At 41.7% G+C, this 14,852-nt stretch overlaps 1 long non-coding RNA gene across 1 annotated transcript; it reads left to right on the plus strand.

The window, feature by feature from the left end:
* The first annotated feature begins 335 nt into the window (after positions 1-335).
* Positions 336-3,019, plus strand: LOC311300228. The gene is made up of 2 exons (XR_014629245.1): positions 336-602; positions 1,848-3,019. It is a non-coding gene; the product is annotated as an uncharacterized lncRNA (long non-coding RNA).
* The last annotated feature ends 11,833 nt before the right edge of the window (positions 3,020-14,852 follow it).

A 14,852-nucleotide genomic window follows, 5' to 3' on the forward strand; every position in this document is an offset into this window, starting at 1 on the left:
CTACAGATACAATTTAATATTTAAGGGTAAACCCCTAAAATAATTTTTGTAAAATATTGTTATATGATTATTTGTCTTTGGGAATTTAACAAAGCTACTCACTTGCACACTCACAGTTTCTTCGCACAAACGAAACCAAGACTGCGTCCCAACCGGCATTAATAATCCTTTCGGAGGGCACTTCGAAGGGAGAATAATTGCAATTGTCACTCTATTATATCGTTTCAAATCATTTGTAATGAAGAAATCAAATTGTGTAAAACCTGAGCACCTCGACTTTAAGTCATCCAAATCACTTAAAGTGAATGGTGAAAGCTTCGAAAGAAATAGGCTATAGGGTCGATAGCTCTGAATAGAACACATCCCAGCTGCTGCGAAATCAATGACGTCGACACAACAAACTAACAAGGAACTATGCTTTTCCAACCACACAAGTTTGCGATGCTGTTTGCGAACGTTCGTTGGAACGATGGTTTCGGGAAACACCAAATCGTTGAACTATGCTGATAACGACGGAACTTGCGACCATAGTTGGCTAACGATGCTTTCGGGAAACGCACCCCTGATCACTGAAGTCAGAGACCGTCCAGACTTACAAACATGTAAGATGATTTTTATTTGTATTCTTTTTAGTAAGATATATTTTATAAGCATTTCATTATACTTTTTAGTAAGATATATTGTATAAGCATTTCATTATATACTTTTAAAGGATAGAATGTTTTTTCAACCTTAGTTTAATTTATACACTTTTAAAAAGAACAGAATGTTTTATGTAAGATGATTTTTTATTCTTTTATTTATCTAAAACTGAATTAAATGGTTTCAGTATATTTTTAGTAAGATATTATTGTATGTTATTGTATATTATATTATTTGTGTGAAATATACATAATTTTTTATAAATCTCTTTTTCTCACGTTCACTGCGTTCTGGAATGCGAAGGTGGGTGGGAGCGCGATGCCGGGGACGCCTGTGACACACCATATAACCAGACACACACCCACATATAACCCTTCTTCAAAAGATCAAACACCCATCAAAAGCACATGATTTAGGGCTAATAAGGTTAAAAGTCAAAAGCTTCTGTCAAAACTACATGATCTAGGGCTCGCTAGGTCATAGGTCAAAAGCTTCTGTCATACCACATGATCGATGGGTGGGAGGGTCAAAGGTTAATCCCTGACCCCTAGACCGGAAGTTCAATCTGTCAAAAGGTCAAAGGTCAAAGTCATCAATCATTTTGACACATGGTATAGGATATTAACTACTCTGCTGTAAAGCCAAAACAATCTATGTTACTTTAATTTCCTATTATCACTGTAAAGCTGCTTTGAAACAATCTATATTGTTAAAAGCGCTATATAAATGAAGGTGACTTGACTTGACTCATTTGCAATAAGCCTAAGGTCCCTATCTTGCACCCAGTGCAATTGACTTTGCACCGACGCATTTATCATTCCTATTTTGCACCCGACACACAACAGACTTTTCCCTCCACAGTCTGTAAATTAGGGAATGCACTTGCGCACTCCCGGGGGCGGTTCAGCGAAAAGAGGAGGCGCAAACGTTCCCTGGTGCTACTTTGCAGTTTCAGAAAACGTTATTCAGATGCTATTTTAAGGGCGCATGCTTGGCCATAATGTAGCGTGTGCACAACGTGCATACACTTCTCTCATCTACACAGACGCAGCAGTTCCCATTTTCGCAAACCATATATAATTACAAGGAAAATATTACAACATGAGGGAAATCATTGTTGTGTCCATGAAGATGTGAAAAAATAGGCATAAATCTAGCTTACACATTTACGAATCCCTATTATTAGTCTCTCTGTTTATACCGAGGTTTACCGCAGTCCGCCGGATCCAGGCCGTATCCAGATCTGATGAAGGACCTGCGCCTGGACGCGATGACAACGCAGTCCTGAGGTGTCAACTAGTCTCTCATCTTCTGCTGGATCTAGGCCGTATCCAGATCCGATGAAGGACCTGCGCCTGGACGCGATGACAACGCAGTACTGAAGTGTCAACCAGTCTCTCCGTTTACTGAAGTGAGGTGGACCCCGGCCATATCCAGATCAGATGGTGGATCTACACCTGGACCCAACCATGACGCATCCCTGAAGTGCCAGCCTCATCAGCCCTGTGAAGGCCTCATCGACACGACCAATCTGACTTCTGACCTGTAACGCTGCCTGGATCATAATCATACACTGTTCGCTCGTTGGCCAGAGGAGAACTGGCCCCCGACTGAGCCTGGGTTCTCCCAAGGTTTTTTTCTCCATTCACCTGATGGAGTTTTGGTTCCTTGCCACTGTTGCCTTGGCTTTTGGCTTGCTTAGTTGGGGACATTTAATATTCAACAATATTATTGATCTGCCTTATTTAGGGTGGACGATGATGCAATTTTCTTCTAGAAACAAACTTTGTTGTATTATTTTCATGTTATCAATGTGAAGCTGCTTTGATACAATCTGTATTGTAAAAGCACTATATAAATAAAGGTGACTTGACTTGACCAAAATTATTATACGCCTGCCTGTTTAACCGAAGCTAATTTGGGTGGGTTTCTCCCATCCCCATACAATGTCACTTCTCTGTGTTTTACGGCCCTGACGAGAACGTCGGTCTCTTTGGCTGTGAACTGCTCCTGGCGCGCGCCTGGCAAATCCGTCGTTATAATAGCATCCGCCATGGAACAGGCGCGCCTGCTCTTAAAGGGAATGTGAGATGACGCTCTGATTGGTTTATTTCACGTTACGCCCAAACCACACCTATGAGTAATGTAACTACTTCAGACCAACCCATTTTAGATTTGAGAGATCCGCCCACAAAGTTACTTGCGTTTTGCGTTTGATACTTGCGTTTCAGATCGTTAAAATAGGGCCCTAAATGTTTTAGCTGTATAATGTGTTGGACTATACCCTTGGCCATTGTTTATTAAGCATTATAATTTTACAGATTTACTGTAAACGTTACAGATTTTGAAATCATTAAAAACTTGTCAGTGTCTCTTACTTTGTTTCAAGTTACTTTGTTTCAAGAAAAATGATACTGAGGATGGTTTTTATGGTAATCCTGAAAAATATTGCAGAATGTCCTTCCGTCTAACAGTATGTCATTCCGGCTAACAATGACACAGGCAGTTAATTTAATCCATATTTGTGTGCTAGATTACACAATTCTGTTTTTTTTGTTGAGTTAATGATAAAACAAGTCTTATTTACTTTATTGGAAAACATTTTTAAAATGTTTCCAGCTTTTTTTTTTTTTTTTTGGTTCTGAATTTTGAGTTATCAGCAGCCAAAAATGAGCCCATGTCTATATGAAATCCCAAATTGATTATATTAATTGTGATTAAAATGTATTTTTCCGAGCACTAATTGTTTGTTGAGCTCCAATTATGCAAATCAGTACATTTGTATATGCCAACAATGGTAGAAATGTAATTAATTAAAAAATGTATTACATTACCCAGGAATGACATTTTCATGGGGAAAAAGATTCACCAAAAAAATGGTTAATTACATTATTGAAATGTGTATACATCATTGCATTACATACACAACACTCTAATAAGTATAGAAAGTCCTAAAATTAGAATTTTTTGCCAGTTTTTTTTTTCTTTCACATTTTAAATCCTTATCCGTCATTCACCTATATGTGTGTGTGAATGACGGATAAGGATATATATATATATATTCCTTTCATAAATATCTTTTAGCTTTTCCAGAACCCATTCAATGATTAAATGGAATTTCCTAAACATCTTTGAAGTTGATTTATAATATAGTATAATTTAGAAAATGTGACTAGTTTTGACTAATGAAAATTCCATTAAATTCATTAAATCATTAAAATGACATATTGACTAATCAAATGGAAGTTAAATAGGCCTATGTGTAATTACATTTGATTATAAAAGTAAAATAAAATTGTATAAAATCGTAATAGCAATTTATTTAAAGATTTCTACAAGTAAAGTTGTCATTGCAGATATCATCAAATTAGTTTAAATTTAAAATGTTATTTTAGTATGCTAATAGTTATTCTTAATAGCCTAATATTAAGGCTATATGCGTTCTAGACATGTTTAAAGAAATAAACTATAAAGGATAGCCTAATTGGAGGTCACTTCAAAAAAAAACGTATAGTTATATACCTATATTAACTATAGAAGTAATATGCTTTTTTTTTTTTACTAACAGTACCCTAAATGAAGTGCTTAAACTTCATTGTGTTTCCGCGTTTTCTCTGTAAAATAAATGAAATATTTCTAGAATCAAGGCATGAAGATCAGTATCTTTATTTTGCCTACGCGAGGAGCTCTTCTGTCTTACATTTTTTTATGATTTTGTATGAATGCGGCTTACCTTTTCCGCGGGAGTTCGGTTGGAGTCTGCGTTACACGGCTCGCGGTCCATGCCGTTTCTAAAATTCATCCACGATCTGCTCTCAACACGTATGCTGAGAAATGGGCAGCTGACTTCCCAGCTCAATGTTTGTCTCAATAATCTCAGAAAGAACGATGGAACGCATTAATTTCAATTAATGTATCAATGAAAAAAGTTGTTCGGTGTTCTGGGCGCTTCATTACACTAATTGTTATATTATAGCAAATAAAGACAACAGTAAACTTGTAGTGGCCTTTTAAGTAGGCTAAATGATCCAGTTTTCTTTAGACCACTCCTCCTAGCTATTTATACTTTAGGCTGAAGCATGACCAACATCTATCTGTAAAGGGAATTAATTCAGTAAGATTTGGTCCCACTTTATATTAAAGTTTAAATTAAATTAATAATTTGATACAATCCACTTATTTTTTTACATACATGTTTTTACATCAGGGACGTGCAGAGTTCCCCATGAGCAGTGGCTCAAATGTAAAGCAAATAATGTAATAAGTCTTTTCACATCACCTATAACAGCCTAAACTTTGTGAGAGCTTTGTGATTGACTACAACTACATTTGACAAGAAATCTGAGATAAATATTTTTACAAACTGCTGAAAGCTACAGAACAGAGAAACAAATGGATCGCTCCAATTCATAGAAACAACTGGACTTCAGGCTGCGAAAGGTGGATTTCCAGTTATCATTTTGTGTCAATATGCTGAATTTAGGGGTAAAATCATACCCTATTGTATTGACAACTCATCAATTAAATATTTACCATCGTATATTCTGCATAATTGGATGTTTTTAATAAAAATAAAATAAAAAAGATATACAATTTGGCCTGGACAACAGTGGCGGCTGCTTGGTTTTAAAATAGAGGAGGCACACAAAATTTTAGGAGAGATCCCGTCACTATTTTCCTAAATAAATTGAAAGGAGATATAGTGGAAACAATTTATTCTGGAGAAGGGAGATGGATTATAATAATTTTAAACACTGACAATATGAAATTTATCATTTGCAATGTTTATGGACATAACAACAACTCATGTATGTTTCATGTATTAAATTTATGTATGTTTAAGAAACTTAATTTGATACTTTTAAACATAAAAAGTAAATACATAGATGCTTACTTATTAATAGGAGGAGACTTTAACGAAGCCCCCAATGACTCTGTGGATAGACTCCCCCCAAAGAACAGTACGTCTAAGGTATTTGAGTTGCTTTATGATGATTTACAGGATACTGATATTTTACATCCTCATGATAAGGAATATACTTGGACAAATAATGCTCTTACTCGTAAAATCACAAATTGATTTTTGGCTCCTATCTACTAATGCAGTTCAATTTGTCTTGGATACTTTGATTATTTATGCACCTTTATCAGATCACAAATGAATCTTAATTTCTTTTATTGGAAATTCAAACAGTTGTAAAATAATTTGTGGTTATTGGACATTTAATAATAAAGATGCAAACTTTGTAGAATATGCTACAAAAACTGCTTCTATTGGAAGATTGATCTATGAGTCATATCCAAAGATGGGAATTTTTTTAATTTAAAGTTAGACAATTGGCAATGCGTTGAGGTAAAGAACTTAAAGTGGCTAATTCCCAAAGATGTCAAGATCTTCTTAATGAACTTGAAAAGTTATTGTCTAAAAAAAATCTTATCACAGAGGAGGAAGCATATCTATCTAATTTGCTAAATTAAATAGATGATCTTTACTTAGATTTAGCTAAATGTGCCTTTATAAGATCCAGGGCTAAATGGTTGGAAATGGGAGAGTAAACACCAGTTATTTCTTTGAAATATAAAATTAAATTCTGTAACGGCTTTAAAAATGTATGATAACATTACCAAAAATCCCTCTGAAATTAATGAATATGTATATCATTTTTTTTAATAAATTATATAGTTAAAATTATAATGTAAATTATGTGAATTCCTTTCTACAAAAAGTCAAACCATTCCAGTATTTTCAAGTGAGTTTAAAACGGTTTGCGAAAACGACCTTACTTTAACCGAACTTACCAACGCAATGCAGTATATGAAGAAGGGTTAATCCCCTGGCTCAGACGGCCTAACTATTGAGTTTTATGTATAATTTTGGGAAACTATCAAGAGACCACTACTTAGAATGTACAACGAATGTATTATTAATGAAGAATTAAGTACTTCCATGAAACAAGGGCTCATCACCCTGATTCCAAAACCAGGTAAAGATATTTTCTCACTTGACAATTGGAGGCCAATCACATTACTAAATTTAGACTACAAAATTATATCATTAGTTTTTGCCAAAAAATTAAAGGTTTATCTGAAATAATTAATGAAATGCAAAAAGGTTTTATGCTTTAATGACATACAAGCTGTAATATCAGGCTAATCTTAGATCTCAGATTATGCACATCATAATACTTTTACAAAGCGTTCAACACCATTGAACACAAATTTCTATTTTCGACACTAGAGTTGTTTGGCTTTGGAGAGAAATTTACTAAAGTGGTTAAAATGATAAATAAGGACATTAATAGCTCGGTTCTTTTACAATTTGATACTAATACATAATAGATTTCCTATTAATAGGGGTGTGAGGCAAGGTTTTGGAATCTCTCCTTTTTTGTTCGTGTTAGTTGTGGAATTACTCTCTCTGAGTATTCATAACAATCCTGATATTAAAGGGGTGTCCATTTTTGACTGTGAGATCAAGAGATCAAGATGTTTTTAGAGAATACAAATCAGGTTGGTAAGGCTCTTGAAACAATTAATGTCTTTTCAGAGGCTTCTGGTCTAAAATTAAATATTGCTGAATGCAAAATTCTTTATTTATTTGACACTATTGAAGCCTCTGTGAATAATATACTCATTAAAGATAATGTGAAATATCTTGGTATTCATAGCAAGAAATCATAGCAATCTCTTAGACAAGATATGAATTTTCTCCCTAAAATTAATATTTAACAATTGGCTTCAAAGATATTTATCTTTTCTTGGTAGAGTTCTTTTAATAAAAGCTGAAAGACTAGCTCGCTTTATATATCCATCTTTTTCATTATTTGTCCATGAGAATACCTGTAAACAGATTAATAGTTTATTGTTTAAGTTTTTTTGGAAAAACAAACATCAGCATCTGAAGAAACAGGTCTTATGTGGTAAAAAAGCTGAGGGAGGTTTTTGACATGCTTGATTTTTTCGATGTTAATAATACACAAAAAAAATGAATTTTTGCCTCTTGTTAAATTTAATTAATTAAAATAAGCAAAAGTAACACAATTGTTTAATATTTTGTCACAACTATTAATTTAATTGTGTTCAATCAACCTAATATATTTAAAACTGAAGTTTACTTAATTTGTGTGAACACTACATGAATCATTTTTGTTGACAACTGTTACGATGAGGCAAGGACGAAGCAGAGAGAGAATCCATACGCAAGCACTAATTTAATGAAACAAACAGGAAATCCAGGGCAAACAATGGAACACAGAACTCAGGACAGAAACATGGAAACAGTTACAACGACCGACAAACAACAACTGAAGCACAGAGGTTTAAATACAAATGCAAACAAGCTAAACAAGATAACAAGTAACAACAGGAAACAATAGTTCAGGAGGGTGGTGGAGCGGAGGCGGACCTGGGGGCGGGATGGAGGGCCAGGCCCATGGAGCGTCAGAGGGCCTGGAGACTGCGGCAGGACGGGAGGCCAGGGCGGATCAGGCTGTGCAGGCGACCAGGGCGGAGCAGGCAGTGCAGGCGACCAGGGCGGAGCAGGCAGTGCAGGCGATCAGGGCGGAGCAGGCAGTGCAGGCGACCAGGGCGGAGCAGGCAGTGCAGGCGACCAGGGCGGAGCAGGCAGTGCAGGCGGCCAGGGCGGAGCAGGCAGTGCAGGCGGCCAGGGCGGAGCAGGCAGTGCAGGCGGCCAGGGCGGAGCAGGCAGTGCAGGAGGCCAGGGAGGAGACGACCCTTCAGGCGGCCATGGCACAGGAACAGACACCGGCTCAGGAACAGGAACAGGGACAGACACCGGCTCAGGAACAGGAACAGGGACAGACACTGGCTCAGGAACAGGGACAGACACCAGCTCAGGGACAGACACTGTGGCAGCGGCTATCTCTGCTGAGGGCTCAGGTTCAGGCGTGTCGGCGACCATCTCTGCTGAGGGCTCAGGTGACGTGGCAGCGGCCATCTCGTCCGAAGACACTGGCTCGGCGGAGACCATCTTGTCCTGAGACACTGGCTCGGCGGAGACCATCTTGTCCTGAGACACTGGCTCGGCGGAGACCATCTTGTCCTGAGACACTGGCTCGGCGGCAACCATCTTGTCCTGAGACACTGGCTCGGCGGAGACCATCTTGTCCTGAGACACTGGCTCGGCGGAGACCATCTTGTCCTGAGACACTGGCTCGGCGGAGACCATCTTGTCCTGAGACACTGGCTCATCCTCCTGGCTCCTTTAAGGAAACGAATGATGAGATCTTTTCTCCCCAGTTCCTGGCCAGCCACAGGAGCAATTTTAAACTGCTATGGCTGCCACATACACTTTGAGCGTGGATGGGGAGCGACCCGCATCCAAAAGCTCTTGCAGGAAGGAGAGTACCACCAACACTTCGCATGACTGGGGCTCGAGGTCCCTGGCTGAGTACCAGCCAGTGAATACTGACCACTTTAGAGCATAGAGGGGCCTGGTAGATGGTGCTCTAGCCTCAGTGATGGTATTCAAGACCTTTTTTGGGAGGTCCCAAGATACCCGTTGAGGGGCCACACATGGAGGGCCCATAATTCGGGGTGAAGGTGCCAAATCATCCCGTTCGCCTGTGTGAAGAGATCCTTCCTCATTGGCACTGGCCAAGGAACAATGTCCATTATCTGCGCCAGCTCTGAAAACCACGCCTGGGTTTTCTAGAGGGGGGCTACTCTGATACAGCACTGGTTCACCGTAATGAGCAGGCGTCCTGACCGCCACGCATGGGCTGGCACATGGCGCTTTAGCCAGTGCTAAAGGGGGCGCATATGCAGTAATCCTAGCTGAAGTACTGACGTTGCAGCGGCCATGAGACCGAGAAGCCTCTGAAACTTCCTGAGGGGCGTGCGCGCACCTACCCTGAAGGAAGCTATCAGCTGTTGGATAGAGAGAGTGTGCTCTGGTGTGAGCCGCACTCTCATCATTGTAGAGTCGATAACTGTGCCCAGAAAGATTACGTTCTGGCTGGGTAACAGTTTGCTCTTAGAAAAATTTACCCTGAGCCCCAGACATTCCAAATGGCAGAGGAGCATGGTTCTGTGTGTCAATAATTCGGTCTTCGACTGAGACATAATGAGCCAATCGCCGAGATAGTTCAGCACGTGCACTCCCTGTTGCCTCAGGGGAGAAAGCGCTGCGTCCATGCACTGAAAGTACAAGGTGCTAGGGACAGACAGAACGGTAGGACCGTGTATTGATAAACCTGCCCCTCGAAGGCGAATCTCAAGAATGGCCTGTGATGGCCTGTGGCCTGGGGTGTTATCTGAATGTGAAAGTAAGGATCTTTCAGATCCACCGTAAAAAAACAATCCCCTGGGCGAACCTGCGCGAGGATTTGTTTGGTAGTTATCATTCTGAATGGCCATCTTATGAGAGCTTTGTTCAGATGTCTCAGATCTAAAATGGGGCGGGTGATACCGTCCTTCTTTGGTACAAGGAAGTAACGGCTGTAAAACCTTGACCGGCTCAGTGCAGGGGGTACTAATTCTATCGCCCCTTTTGCTAGCAGATTTTGTACTTGGTGCGAATCATGTGAGCCACATTGCTTTTCACAGAGGTCAAACCGCGGGTGTCTGCGAGCGAATTGGAGCGAGTATAATATAATGTTTATATAATCGCTTTATAATGTTCAAAACCCAGTTCGACACTCCGGGGATGGCTTGCCAGGCCTGGGCCCTTGTGGCTAGGGTTTGAATATACATTGGGGCTGGGCCGCCTAGCATAGTGGGACCTAATACCCTTGTGTTGTGTTTTGTGCACATTTTCTCTTCTGGGCTGTGACAGGCCCAACATAGAGATAGAGTGACAACTGAGGGAGGGCCGCCTCGTGAAGGGGGGCCGATTGCCCGGGTGTTGTGTGTGTGAAACATACTCATTTTGTGTTTTATTTGGGTCGCTGTGAAAACAGCGTTTGTTTGTAGGGGCGCGTGCAGTGCAATGGGCCCACTGACTACAGTATGAAAGCCGCCTGAGCTGAACAGGGAGCTGTGAGATTTAGATGAGCTCTTTTCGAGGGCTAGAGGCTAGAGAGAGCTAGACCTCTCTCTTTCCTCCTGTGGCTAGGAGGCCTTCGGCGGCTCAGGGTCCAACACAACGCGGGGTCAGGGGCCACGGCGCTGGGGCAGCGGGTAGAGCTTAGCTGATCTTGAACGATGACGGGTATCAGCCACATGGCGGGGCTGAGAGGCCTGAGGTGCTGGTTTCGCTGGCTGAGTAGGCGGCGTTCTCTTGTGGCGGCTCGAGGCAGAGCTGGAGCGCTTAGGCAGGCAGTGTTTCATAGCTTGCGAAGACTTCTGTGCCCCGGTGAATCTCTCAGAAAATCCTTTCACAGCCGGGCCAAATAGACAGGTGCTGGAGATAGATGAGTCAAGGAAAGCCGTTTTATCCGCCTCTTTGATGTCCGTGAGGTTCAGCAAAAGGTGGTGCTCGAGCACAACAAGGTTAGCCATACCTCTGCCGATCGCTTGGGCGGTAGCCTTTGCAGCGCTAGGTCTGTGGCGCTGCGCAGGTCACGGAACGCCTCAGGGTTCGGGCCAGACTCATCCATTGTCTGGAGAAGCTTGGCCACAAACACCTGCAACACCGCCATGGTGTGCAGAGCCGATGCAGTCTGACCAGAAGGAGAAAAGGCGCATCCAGCGAGGGCTGAAGTGTTTCGGCAGGGCTTTGAGGGGTATACTCTAGATCTCCAGCCAACAGCAGTGGGCGGGCATAGATGGGTGACGGGCTTCCTCGAGCGGTGGCAGCTTCTCATAACCTTTTTCTGCTGCGCCATCAACAGAGGAGAGCGTAGTGGAACTAGAAGCGCTTGTGCATGCTGAGTATGGCGTGCGCCATGGCTTTGTGAGTTCATTGTGAACCTCAGGGAAGAAAGGCGCTGGCTTGTGACGGGGGGCCTGATATCGCCCTGGCAAAAACCATCCATCCAGCCGGCTCCTAGGTGGCTCCTCAGGCGAGGCCCATTCGAGACCGAGGTCTGAAACGGCTGCAGTGAGGATGCGCAGCATCTCGGCATCCAAATTAGTTCTGGTAGCAGCAGCGCTAGCACCAGACTGTGAGAGGGCAGGGTCAACCGAGCCCGACCACTCTTCCTTAGATGCAGAAATGGAGAGGCTGTCGCCGTGTTCTTCATCCGATCCGCCGAAGGAGACGAGACCCGCCACTCGCAGGGAGGGGAGCTGATCTACCTGAGTGAACAGGACCGGCGAAGGAGACTGAGATTGAGAAAGTGAGGCACGCGGGGACGTGGCCAGCGTGGGCTCGCTTGTTTCCATGTGCTCAGGCATTTGGAACAACGCTCGCTAATTTTGCTCTTTTATGAAACTGAGTGTTGCAGCGGTGAACACAACAGTAGCAGTAAAGGATATAAGCGTTTTCTCGCTGGATGGCCTCAGGAGAGCAGCGACAGAAGAGAAGTGGCTTCGAGGTAAGTTGAAGGCACTGTCCGCTGTATGCAAAGGCATAGCTGTATCTAGCCTCTGTATCTGACATCTAGCTGTTTTGGCTTGTTTCGACAGCGAAGGCTTCAGAGGAGTCTGAATCTGTCTTACATCAGTCTACTAAAAATCTGTCTTACATCAGACTACTGCCTCTTTTCCTTTGGGTTCTCTGAAAAAAAAAAAAAAAAATGTTACTTAAGACCAAGTCAATTCAGTTAATAAAACGTTAATATACCAAACACAATATGATTCACTTTAAAAAAAAAGAAAAGTTGCTGAACACAAATTATTCTAACTACGATTATAGTATCGTTAAATTCTATTTATTTTTCTAAAATCTATTAAAGCTTTGATTATGCCAGGGGTGCCAAAAGAAAGCACTATGCCAGGGGTGTCCGATTTTGGCCCAATCCCAATTCTATTTTATACCCCTTCGCCTAACCCTTTTGCCTAGCCCTTACCCTTGCACCTTGAAACAGAGTGGCAAGGCGTGGGGTGAAAATATTCCCCTAAGAAATGGGACACCACTACTACACCGTTACACATCATTATAAGTTGTCGCTAGTGCCTACGTCACAGGAGATGCGTCAATGTTTATCACAAACTTCCAAGATGACGTCGTCAGCTGTAGCAGTTGCGTGGGTTACAGCTATTTTTTTGCATTTGTCTTCTGAAGTTCGCAGAAAAAAATAACGGAGACGATGATATCTTCGATGCCTAAGTAATATTGGGTAGTGTAAAAAGTTCAACCAGGCGCTCAGGTAGAGTAAGAGTCTGTGATAGGTGCTCTTGGGGTAGGGGAACAAATCCAAAGTAAAACAAGTCCCAGGCACTCAAAAAAATCCAAGGAGGAGAAGGAAAAAAGTTAAAAGGCCTTTATTAATAGTGGCTTAAACCATTAAAAATGCCAACATGTTTCGACCAACGTGGTCTTCTTCAGGGCAAATTCATTGGGTAGTGTCCAGTGTTTTCAATGTGCCGAAAGCAGCAGTCCATCGCGTAATCCGCAGAGTGGCACAAAACATATGGGTAAACCTGAAGAAAGCCATTTCCTTCCCACAAGCACAAGAGCTGCAGGCAGTGGGGCAAGGATTTGTCCAACTATCAAGAACCCCTGCATTTAACGTTGTTGGTGCAATAGATGGCACCCACATGAGGATCAAACCCCCACGGCGGCACCAAATAGATCATTTAAACTACAAGGGCTTTTATTCCATCAACATGCAAGCAATATGTGATTCCAGTGGACAATTCCTAGATGTAATTATTTGCTATCAGTTCACGACACACGAATACTGAAAAACATTTCATTTTATAGGGCACAACGGTATCCCCTACAGGGTTCATTATTCTGGGTGATGGGGGCTATCCCTGTTTAGACACCCCACTCTGCTTGATCACACCCTACAAAGAGATTGGACAAGGGCGCTTCAATTCCTACCAGTCAAGGGCGTGCAGCATAATTGAAAGGCCTTTTGGTATCATGAAAACAAGAAGGTCTACACTTTTCAGAGCTTTGGAAGTCAAACCAACATTTACACCCCAGGTCATTGCTTCCTGTGCCTTTTTGCACAATGTGCATTTGGACAACGGTAACATGCTTGAGCCAGACGACGACATTTCAAGGGACAATTTTGACTTCCAACCTCCCTGTGAAGCCATGGCATACAACAAAACCTCTGGGAATGCTACAAGGGACAGACTGGCTGCCCTAGTTTCAGGTACTGTGCAAGCCCCATGAAGATGACCCAGATGTGTATATAAATGTGTGTATATATATATATATATATATTATATATTTATACTTTTTTTAAACTGTGTATGTTATTTGCAGTAAAATGTTTTCAAACATATTGCATGGTGAATTGTGTATCTGTATTTTACTGGAGGCTGTGGCTCCTGTACATGGCAAATGTGAGGAGGCTCCTATAGTGCTGGCTGCAGTAATGCTCAACAATCTCCTAGGAGAACAAGACAATATATAATTAATTACAATACAGAAATGGGTAATATATCATGTGTAGTAGATTCTGAAAATCTACATTCTGACATCAAAAGAACAATGATAAATTCCTGACCACAACAATTAAAACCTTACCACGAGGATTGTTCTTGGATCCTCATCATTAAATGATGCAACCACCACAGGAGGATGTGGCCTGGCGCCCAACACTTCGTGCATATCCTCAAAGTACTGCCACATAGCAGCTGTTACCTGAACCAGTTTTAGGTGTTTTTAGGTCCTGGAGGAAGACACAAGCACAATACTCATAATTATATAATTGTAATGATAAACAGGACGGAAGCAATTGCAAGTAAAAGGTTTACTGAACTTCAAGTTCACTCTAGACACCACAATACACAAGAAGAAGACTCAGGTTGACTGCAGAAGATCCGATGAAGATAAATCCAAGCCCAGGGTCAGATCCAGAACACAGACAGCAGGAGAGCATGACGCAGGGATTGAGATGGGCGATCCAGAAGTGCGTGATGCCGTGCAGGTGATCCAGTGGTGTGAACGGAGTGAAGCAATCCGTATCCAGTGCACGGGAAACACGAGGAAGACTGGAACAGGCACGAACACAAAAAGCTTCAAACAACGATCTGACAAACACAAGACGAAAGACAGGGCATTAAATAGGTTGACTAGATGATCTGCAGCTGCCGCTGATGATGATAACGAGCGGTAACGCCCACATGAAACAATCAGTGCAAGGAGACACACACACATACACAAACCCACAAGACCAGAATGAGAC

This window comes from Rutilus rutilus (genome assembly GCF_951802725.1).
Source record: "Rutilus rutilus genome assembly, chromosome: 11".
NCBI classification, from domain to species: Eukaryota; Metazoa; Chordata; class Actinopteri; order Cypriniformes; family Leuciscidae; genus Rutilus; species Rutilus rutilus.